Raw genomic sequence first — 9,603 nt, 5'->3', positions numbered from 1 at the left:
ATGCTTTGGTCCAAAAAACTTTCATTCATCAAAGCAAATATGCTAAAGAACTTTTAACCAAATTTGATATAAATGATTATAAACCATGCAGCACACCCATGGCCACAAATAAGCTAGTCATGTCTGATGAAAAGGATGAGCTGATTGACCAAACACTCTATAGAAGCATGATTGGGTCTTTATCGTACCTAACTGCATCTAGACCAGTCATCATGTTTGCAACATGTGTCTGTGCAAGAAGTCAATCAGCTCCCAGAAAATCAAATCTCATTGCTGTAAAAAGGATTCTCAGATACATAAAAGGTGCTCCCACACTTGGTATCTGGTATCCAGCTAATGGGAATATCAAACTTTCAGGTTTTTCAGACAGTGACTTTGCTAGATGTCACACCACAAGGAAGTCCACTTCAGGAGGGTGCCAGTTTCTAGGTGATTGCTTAGTCTCTTGGCAAAGCAAAAAGCAAGCAGCAGTTTCAACATCCACTGCTGAGGCTGAATACATTGCTGCTGCAAGCTGTACAGCCCAACTCCTGTGGCTTCAAAATCAGTTACTGGATTTTGGTATCACTGCCTTAAAGACACCACTCATGTTGGACAGCCAGGCAGCAGAAAATATCATCAAAAATCCAGTTTCCCATTCTACCACAAAGCACATCGACATCAGACATCACTTTGTGAGGGATTGCTATGAAAAAGGTTTGATTTCTCTATATCATGTCCCAACTAAAGACCAGCTGGCAGATGTGCTCATAAAAGCACTTGATACAGCCACTTTTGAAAGCTTGGTCTCTAGGATTGGGATGCTAAACATGGAATAACAAGCAACATCTTGTTTTTATATGAATAAAAGCAACAAAATGTTTTCAGAAAATCAAAAATCCATCCTTAAAAATTGCTTAAGAATGAAAATTTCATTAAAATCCTTAAAAGTCTGCCATAACCACTGATTGTTCAAAAGTCTGCTCTACTTCAAAAAGTCTGCCCACTGCTGAAAGACAACCTCTGTTCTCTCATTCCTTGATAACCACTGTTGTTCAAAAGCAGTGTCTTATCCACTGATATGCTATCCACTGATAGTGAAAATCATCCACTGCCCCCTTTCCACTGCTTTCATCAGTTGCTTTCACCAAAAGTACTGTCCTTCATCTTCACCAGTGGTTGTCACGTGGGCAGTACATAGTAGTCAGACCTTTTGTAACGGCCGCCACGTCAGCATTCATTCTCTTTCCTATAACATCCCCACTCACCATCAAAACATGGTTTTACTGTCGAATTGAATTCTTAAAAATTCTCTTCTCAAAGCAGTTTTTCTTCTCATTTCTCACAAATTTCTTCGATCGTTTCGTTTCAAAATGACAAAATCGAAGCCCTCTGCAAAACCCACATCAAAATCATCGAAAACAGCCTCTCAAAAGGCAACTTCCACTGAAATTCCATTCAAAAAATCTCACAATCTCCTGGGTCTTCTCACAAACCAGGAACCACAGATGTTTTCGATTCCATTATCACCATCATGGAAAAATCAAAGTACAAAACTTTGCTCACCGCTGACGCACCCATCTACTTGGCAACCCAAAGGGAATTTTGGAAGAATGCAACCCTTGAAAAACAAGGAGACATTGCAACTGCAATCCAATCTTCCATAAAAGGTAAAGCTGTCCACATTACACCACAATCCATCTCCGAAGTCTTTCAACTCGATGACCAGGCAGGTAAAACTTCTTTCACTAAAAACGAGTTGCACATTGACTTCATTGAAAGAGGGTATGAAGCCACAATGATGAAGAAACTAACCTTAGAAAAAGGTTATTTTCCTCCTACACCAAGATTTCTTTTTCATACCCTCCTCCTATGTGTTTCAAACAAAACCACTTCTTTTAATGAGATCCCTATAAAGATTCAAAATCTGGGATATGCAATTCTTCAAGAAGAAAATTATAATTATTCTCGGGAAATCTTTAAGGATTTGGTTAATAATGTTGAAAGCAAATCATTCTTACTATTTCCAAGGTTTTTAAGCTATTATTTTCAAAAGAAATTCAGTAAGGATGATTTAGCTCTAATAAACCAAGGTGAAATAACTGCAATAAACTGCCTAACATCTGAAACTTTTTCACGAATGTTAGCACCTTGCAAAACACAAGCAGGGGTACCTGAGCAGAATTTAGCAGCAACCACTGCTCCTCAGGTATCTGCTGCTGAGCCTACTACTCTAGGTGATCAAAGCAGCAGACCAACTGTTTTGAAACCCACACCTACCAAACCCAAAAAGCTTTATAAAAAGAAAAATCAAAAACCCCCCAACCCAATCAAAAGGGCAACTCTGGAGGATGAGATACCAGAGTTAATGCCTGTGACAACACAAATATCACAAGAAACCACTGCTGCTACTTCCACACAACAGTTGGTACAAATATCTCAACCCATAACCATAACTCCTCCTGCTTCTTCACAAAAATAACAGGTTGTACACAAAGGGCCACCACATCATGATGCTCTGGATACACTCGTCTCCATCATCCACAGCTCAATTCCCGGAGCAAATCCGCTTTCTAAACCCACCATCACATCCACAATTCCACCAAAAACACAGCTACTGTTGGATGCAATTGATCTGAAGCAGGCATTACTCAGTCCTTCTCAATCACCTGTCAATGAGAATATACCTCAACAAATGACTGAGCCTGCTGTATCATTCTTTGCTAACCCACCAACACAACCTGAGGAGGTTACACCCATTGAGTTACAAGTAACTCTTTGTGGTAATCCAAGTGAAGCAGCCACTACAACTGTTGAACCTACAGGTTTTACAGTTGGACAGTGGTTACATCAATCAGACTTCCTTGGAGGCAATTCCTTTTATAGCACCTCTGGCAACCACCAGTGGATTTATTTATCCTACTGGCAACATCAAAAGGTTGTCAAGTGTTGAAGGAAGAAGACCCCAGTACCAAGAAAAGGGGCATCAGTGGTTAAGGTTTGGAGTAAACTCCCTACTTCTACCACTGATAAAACCACTGTTAGTGGGAAATCAGATGATCCCGTTAAATTGGGTGATGGTTTAAAGTACCAGAAACTGACGGCTCGTGTTGAAAAACTTGATAACTCTGTTGCAAAACTCAAAGATATGCTACAACAGTTGTTACAAGTACAAAAGGTACAATCCACTGCTGTTCCACCTCAAGCACCTGCTCTCCAATAGGCACCTGCTATAAATGAGCTCTGGAATTTATTTCAACCTTTTCTCCATCATCAAGAACAAATAGCAGATCAGCAACATGAAAAACATGTTCAACAATTGAGAAATGCTATGGAGTCTAGGTACAAAGACACTCAGGCTGATCTAAAGGCTCTCAAAACTCAGATCTTGCACTCCACTGGCACTGCTCCTCCACCAGTGTTCTTCATTGATCAACTCCCCGAAGATAATGCCAAAAAGGGGGAGAAAATTCAAGAATGGAGAAGGAAAGGAATAACAGATGGTCTCTACCTCGCACCAGAAAATTCCAATACGACCAAACAGATTCCTTTGCCAGATGGGCGTAAGAAAATTGATGTGACTACAAATGCACTTGCAGAAGCACTTGCATGTGTAAAAAGGGATAGAGAGGCCAAAAAGAAAGCCAAGGTGGATTATCCGGATCAGGGTACTTCAGGGTCAAGAGATGATGAAAATCTCATTGATGAAAAGAAGAAGCCTACTAGAAAAGGAAGGCTACCCAAATCCATTCCGGTCAGACGTTCAAAGTCTGCTAAAAAACCACCACCTAAAACAGCTGTTGTAACTCCTGGTGTATCAGCTGCTGTTGGTACTTCAGTAGTTTCAACATCTGTTCCCACTTCAACACACATCACTTCAACACACACTACATCCAATACTTTACCTCCATCACCACCAAAATCACAATCACCTCCTGTCAAAAGGCAGAAGACAGCAGTTGTTATAACTTCTGCTGTAAAGACAACAGTAGTTGGAACACCACTTGTTTCAACAACTGTTAGTCTATCACAAACCACTGCCACTACAACCACCTTTCCATCCAAAACATCATCAGTCCCTCCTCAAATAAAGAGGAGAAGGCTAATTTCTAAAGATGATGTCACTTCACCATCCCCAACATCTTCAAAACCTTTAGCTCTTGTCAATATACCAAAACCAGTTCCACTTTCTTCAGTTCCAATGCACAAACCCTTACCTCCTGCAGGTGTTCAATTTCCTCTTGAACTAGAAGCTGTCAGAGAAGAGATAAAATCCTTCTATACTGAGGATGACCCTGCCAAAAGGAGTTTGCCTTCAATCAAAGGATATCCCTGGCCCAAAAACATTGAAGAATATTTGAAGATAAAGGCCAAGCAAGCAGAGGATATCTCGAAAAGAAACACACAAGGGAAATCTGACAAAGAAGTATCAAGATACTACCAATATCTGCTCACACAAGTCAGTTCCCTAGAACGTTTTGCTAAGAATGTCAGTCAACAAATTTCAGAAAGAGCAGCCGAAACTTTGAAGAAAGACTACATTGAAAGCATTATGTTTTACAAAAAATACAAAGGAGAGAGACACATGTACAAAGAGTGGACTGTTCCTGAGCTTGAAGCTCAAGCAGCCAGAATTCAAGATATGATAAAAAGGAAAGTCACTCACACTCCTCCTGATTGGGCAAGGTTCAAAAAGAATGTACCTGAAAAGCAGTTGGAACTAAAGAGAATGAAAGAAGAATTGGTTGTTACTGATTTTGGCACCAAAAGACAAGTTGCTAGATGGAAAGAAGATTTGGTCAGGACAACCTACAAAAGGTTGGAGGAATTAAGAAAGAAAGATCCAACAATTCCTCAAAAACCTGACTACCCTGAAGCAGCGGTTTCAAAAGGACCATCAAAGCTGCAAATCAGGAGGGCCACTGCTCCACCTGGTAATGCCATCTACAAAAGAAGGACACAAAGCCAGTTAGGAGCTGAAACTGTTCAAGAAATTCTTGCTGGAAATGCTGTTTTAAAAGAAGGCTTGTTAAGAACGTTGAAAGAAGAACTTGAACAGGAAAACTCTGCTACCACTGCTCAGCCAGTGATGAACAGGCCAGCCTCACCAAATACTTCAGCAAATAAACATCTCCCAAGAAACCCACCAGGCTCAAAAATACAAAAGTAGGCAACTGACAAACAGACCTGCGTATTGAATTTGCTCAGGTCTGATGGAGAAGTGGAGAAAATATCAAGGGAACAAGCTCTTGGCCTGAGTCTTGAAGATTTGCAGGATCTCCTTCATCTTCCACTTAGCAGGGATGATGAAGATACAGATGCCCTTGACTTTGAATTACAATTTAAAGGTCAGATAAGGGAGCTGTTAATGAGGCAATAAAATATCCACAAATAATGAAGGGTTTTGGCATTATCTGTTCCAGGGGGAGATTGTTGGGATTGAACCCTATCAGAGGAACAGATAATTAAAGCCAAAACTGGATCAGAACAGTGGATTCTGAATAAGCAGATGCTGATATACAAATCTCTCCCCTTGAAAGTGATTACAACTACTGATGACCTCCTATCTGCTGATCTTAGCAAACTGCTGACTCATAACTGCTGCTCAACTAAAGATCTGATGGAAGACTAAAGTCCTGCTGATTCAATCTACTGCCTTGAGTCAAGCACTGCTGATCCGGACAAGTGCTGTTGGGTTCACAGCAGTAGAAGGTTGCAGCAGTTGTTCTAAAGTCTGTTTTGTAATAGAATGTATTAGTAGTAGTTAACACAAGCAGTGTCTGTATAGATCAGAGGTTAGAGTTTGTTAGGAGGTTAGATGTCACTTTCATGGTGACGTCAGCAAAGATGCTCAGTAGTTTGCAAGTGCCTATAAATAGTTCAGTACTTTGTACTGTTCTATTAGCTCTTTGCATCATTCGTCTTCTTTGCACGAACAAACTACTGAGCTCGGGCTGAGGGGGAGTTTGCATTCATACATCTATCTTTGTAATCGTTGTTGAAATTAAATTCAATCATTCGGTTCATAGTGTAAAAGATGTTTGATTAAAGTATCACTCTCATTTGATTGTATGCAAAGTTTGTTTTCATTTTAATTCCGCTGCACAACTCATCCATTTTCATCTTAACTTCAAACACAAAATACAATCAAAAAGAAACTCAGATCCAACAACATCCTTTAGTCGGATTCCGCTACATGGCTTCGCTTTACTACAATCAAACTTCACTGCCACTCGTGTTGCTGATGTTCTGTGTACATCCTCATACACCACGTGGCTGATCTTTACTACTGAAACTTGCTTGGGGCAATTTCCATTGTTCGGGCAGTAATTTGCATCTATTATGATTGGGTTTTGCAAGTTTACCATTGTTGAATGCTGAAAAATAACATTCTTCACAAACCTATTGCTTTGCCTCGCCCATGTTTTTATCCTTACATTCTGAGTACCAATAAATGTTGTGCTTTTTACGGTTACATTTTGGATACCGGCTTCTTGCAACTCCCACCCTAGACTCCCAATGATGCATACACGAATTAATACATCAATAGTTAGATGGAATAATAACTAACAAACAATGAAACAAACTTAATGATAAATGATAATTTAATCAATAATGAATAATAAACTAAACGATTTTTGAAAATGTCATGTCATCAAGTGTACCTTACGCCATGACCTGGGCCACATGGCACCTTCTCTATCTAAATATTTGAATTTCCTGGCCCTATCGAGATGCAATCGTCTCCAGTCACGATCTTAGAATTCAAGACGATCACACCTGTTGATGATGTTAAATGGATTCCATCCGTGTTCAACTTAGCCCGTGTGCCACAATGCTCACTCCTTGTATTTTAGCATTGTTGCATGCATAGAGCAAGATGTGAAACATTTGGCTGTTTAATGAAACTTACTGATCACTATGTTTTGGGAATGGTAGAAGCCAAGTGTCTATAACACAAACACATATATATATATATATATATATATATATATTATCATTCTAGTATCCCAAAATAATGTAAACCAAAAAAACACATCATGATCATACCGTAGCTCCTTTAGGACAAGTCTTTCCAGAGGATTTGCAAGCCCATAGAGGAGCACCTTGGGCATCAAGAGTTCCACCAGAGATGGTAACCCTGTGGAATTTAATCCATACTTCAGAGTTACCTATAGCAATGTAGCTAGAGGGAGCCACCAAAGTACCATATATGTTGAATGTGATGGCTTTGCTCTTACATGCCTGGCCGGCAAATGTGACCACTGACGCAATCAAATACCTGTCGGCCGGCACATAAATGATCGTAGGATTAGTGGAGGCACATGCCAAATTCCATGCTTTTAGGAATGCATTTTTTGAGTCTGGCCGACCGTTAGCTTTGGCTCCAAAACTGAGGACGTTGTATGTAACTTTTGCTGATAAGTACTGTAACAATAGAAACAACAAGACTGGAACAACTAATGCGATATGTTTAAGGAACATGGTGGATCTCTCTTTGTAGTTTGGTACGATTAAACTGATAATTTAGTTTGTGTAATGTGGGCCTCTTGATATTGTTATTTATATGGGCTAACATAGTGTAAATACATGTATGCAACCGCACAATAAGGGTTTGCATTAGTGTACTAAAAATCATATGTGTGTAATGTAACACCAAAATGACTTTATTATGACTTGATATGTCTATGTATAAACTCAGTAACACATTACAAGGCTTGTTATGGTGTATCAATAAACCGATCATCATACGCATTTAACTTAAATCAATATAAACTCATCCTGGTTATAAAAGATTGTCCTAAACCTGAGCCAAAACTTATGGGGTATCAACCGGGTAATTACCCCCCCGGGTTTTGGGTATACCCTCGAGTAAACCAGTTAGTTTATTAATGATACCCATTGTGTCACACCCCGACCACGTAAAACAACAAAGCGTGGCGGAAACGTCGGGGAGTGTTGTAACAGAATCATTGTTTCATAACACATGGAAATTTGAAATTTTGCTTTATTGATTAAAAGAATTACAATGTCTTAACAACAAGGAAACAAAACATAATTAACTAGCCTTACGTCTTTTAATGTCACTAAGGCCCAAGTCCACCCTAGTGTATCTTGATCAATCCTAAGTAAAGGTTATCAAAAGAAATGTTTTCGGATTCGGTTATTCCTTCCACCCAAACAAACCTAGGGTTTTAGGAACGGGAGATGTCAAGTCCTATGGTACCACTACCTACTACCGAGCGGCATGATCGGTGTTAATGAATGTAATTTAGTTCCGTTAAACAAACCAAACGATATACCAAATGTAAGCATGTTTTATGAAAATAATGTACCTAGTATGCTAAGTGAACATACAAGGTAGAGATGTAAAACAATGTGTCCATATGTTACGAGAACATATGCAACAGAGATGCAATGTAAAACAATGTACTAAGTATGCTAAGTTAACATACAAAGCAGGAAAAGTCATGTAAATCAATGTGCTAGCATGCTCAGTAAACATACATAGCAAAAGAAGATGTAATGTAAATCAATGTGCTAGCATGCTAAGTAAACATACATAGCAAAACATAATGAAATCATGTACTAATAGTGCACTAATGAACATAGCAAGTATATGATATGAAAACAGGAAAGCACGAAAGTAACAAGTAGGCACATGTGTTTCACCCCAAAATGTTTGAAAAACACTAAAAGAGGGGACTATGTACTCACTTGAGGGTGCTTAGAAGTCTTGAACAACAACCAAGCAAAGCTAGAGGGATCACAGAATCACACGACACCTTATATAGATAACTACATAAATAACCGGACCTAAATCGGGAGATCGGATAGTATGAGGTTTCGTAAACCAAATGAGTATTGGAACTCATATGATATGGTTTAACAAAGCCTACATACTAAGTGCTTACGACCCATTACGACTCGTTTAGGTAGCTTACGCTACTTTAACGCGTCGTTCGCGTAAAACGCGTTCGGACCGCCTAACTAGTCCTATGACAAGTAAAATATGCCTTAACATGTCTAATATAGTTGCCTAATCAGTTTAGATGTCAAAATTTATGTTACATATGCTTAAAATGAATTTTGGCGTAAAAGGGCATTTTGGTAATTTTCCTAAGGCATATATACTACCTATCATACAACTAACTAAATGATGTGACCATAAGGTATAACCTCGGAAGGTTCCGGAAAGTTATTCCCTATACAACTATGGTCACCTAATGTGTTTGTTCGGATCCTAATGATCGACCAAACGGGTCGGGTTCGAAAGTATAAGCGATTGTTTAGACTATATAAGCACAATTCTAATAGTGACGAGTTAAACATGTTAAAACATGCTTAACGAGGTTTGAAAACAGGTTTGGTATCAAGAAAAAGGGTCTTGATACCCAAAAGTAGTTTGGTTACAAAATACGCAAGAATACGCATTTTGGCCGAAACTACAACTCGTCACTAAGCCTAGATAACGTGGTAATCAGTAGGTATAGTCACTAGGGACTATAACCATCGTGATTACGCTCATGTTATTAAGTTCAAATGAATTTCGCGTTGACCATAAACTGGTCAATGCAGAATGTCAAATAGAGTTTGACTTTAACGCTAAAACGTAAAAGAACG

The 9,603-nt window shown here is 39.1% G+C and overlaps 1 pseudogene; it reads right to left on the bottom strand.

The window, feature by feature from the left end:
- The window catches only part of LOC118490433, a 14,203-nt pseudogene extending 6,739 nt beyond the window's left edge, over positions 1–7,464 (bottom strand).
- Between the last annotated feature and the right edge of the window lie 2,139 nt (positions 7,465–9,603).

The sequence above is a fragment of the Helianthus annuus genome, chromosome 3 (assembly GCF_002127325.2).
Source record: "Helianthus annuus cultivar XRQ/B chromosome 3, HanXRQr2.0-SUNRISE, whole genome shotgun sequence".
Taxonomy (NCBI): Eukaryota; Viridiplantae; Streptophyta; class Magnoliopsida; order Asterales; family Asteraceae; genus Helianthus; species Helianthus annuus.
The sequence above is the reverse complement of the archived record's forward strand: the minus strand, read 5'-3'. Positions and strand labels throughout refer to the sequence as shown.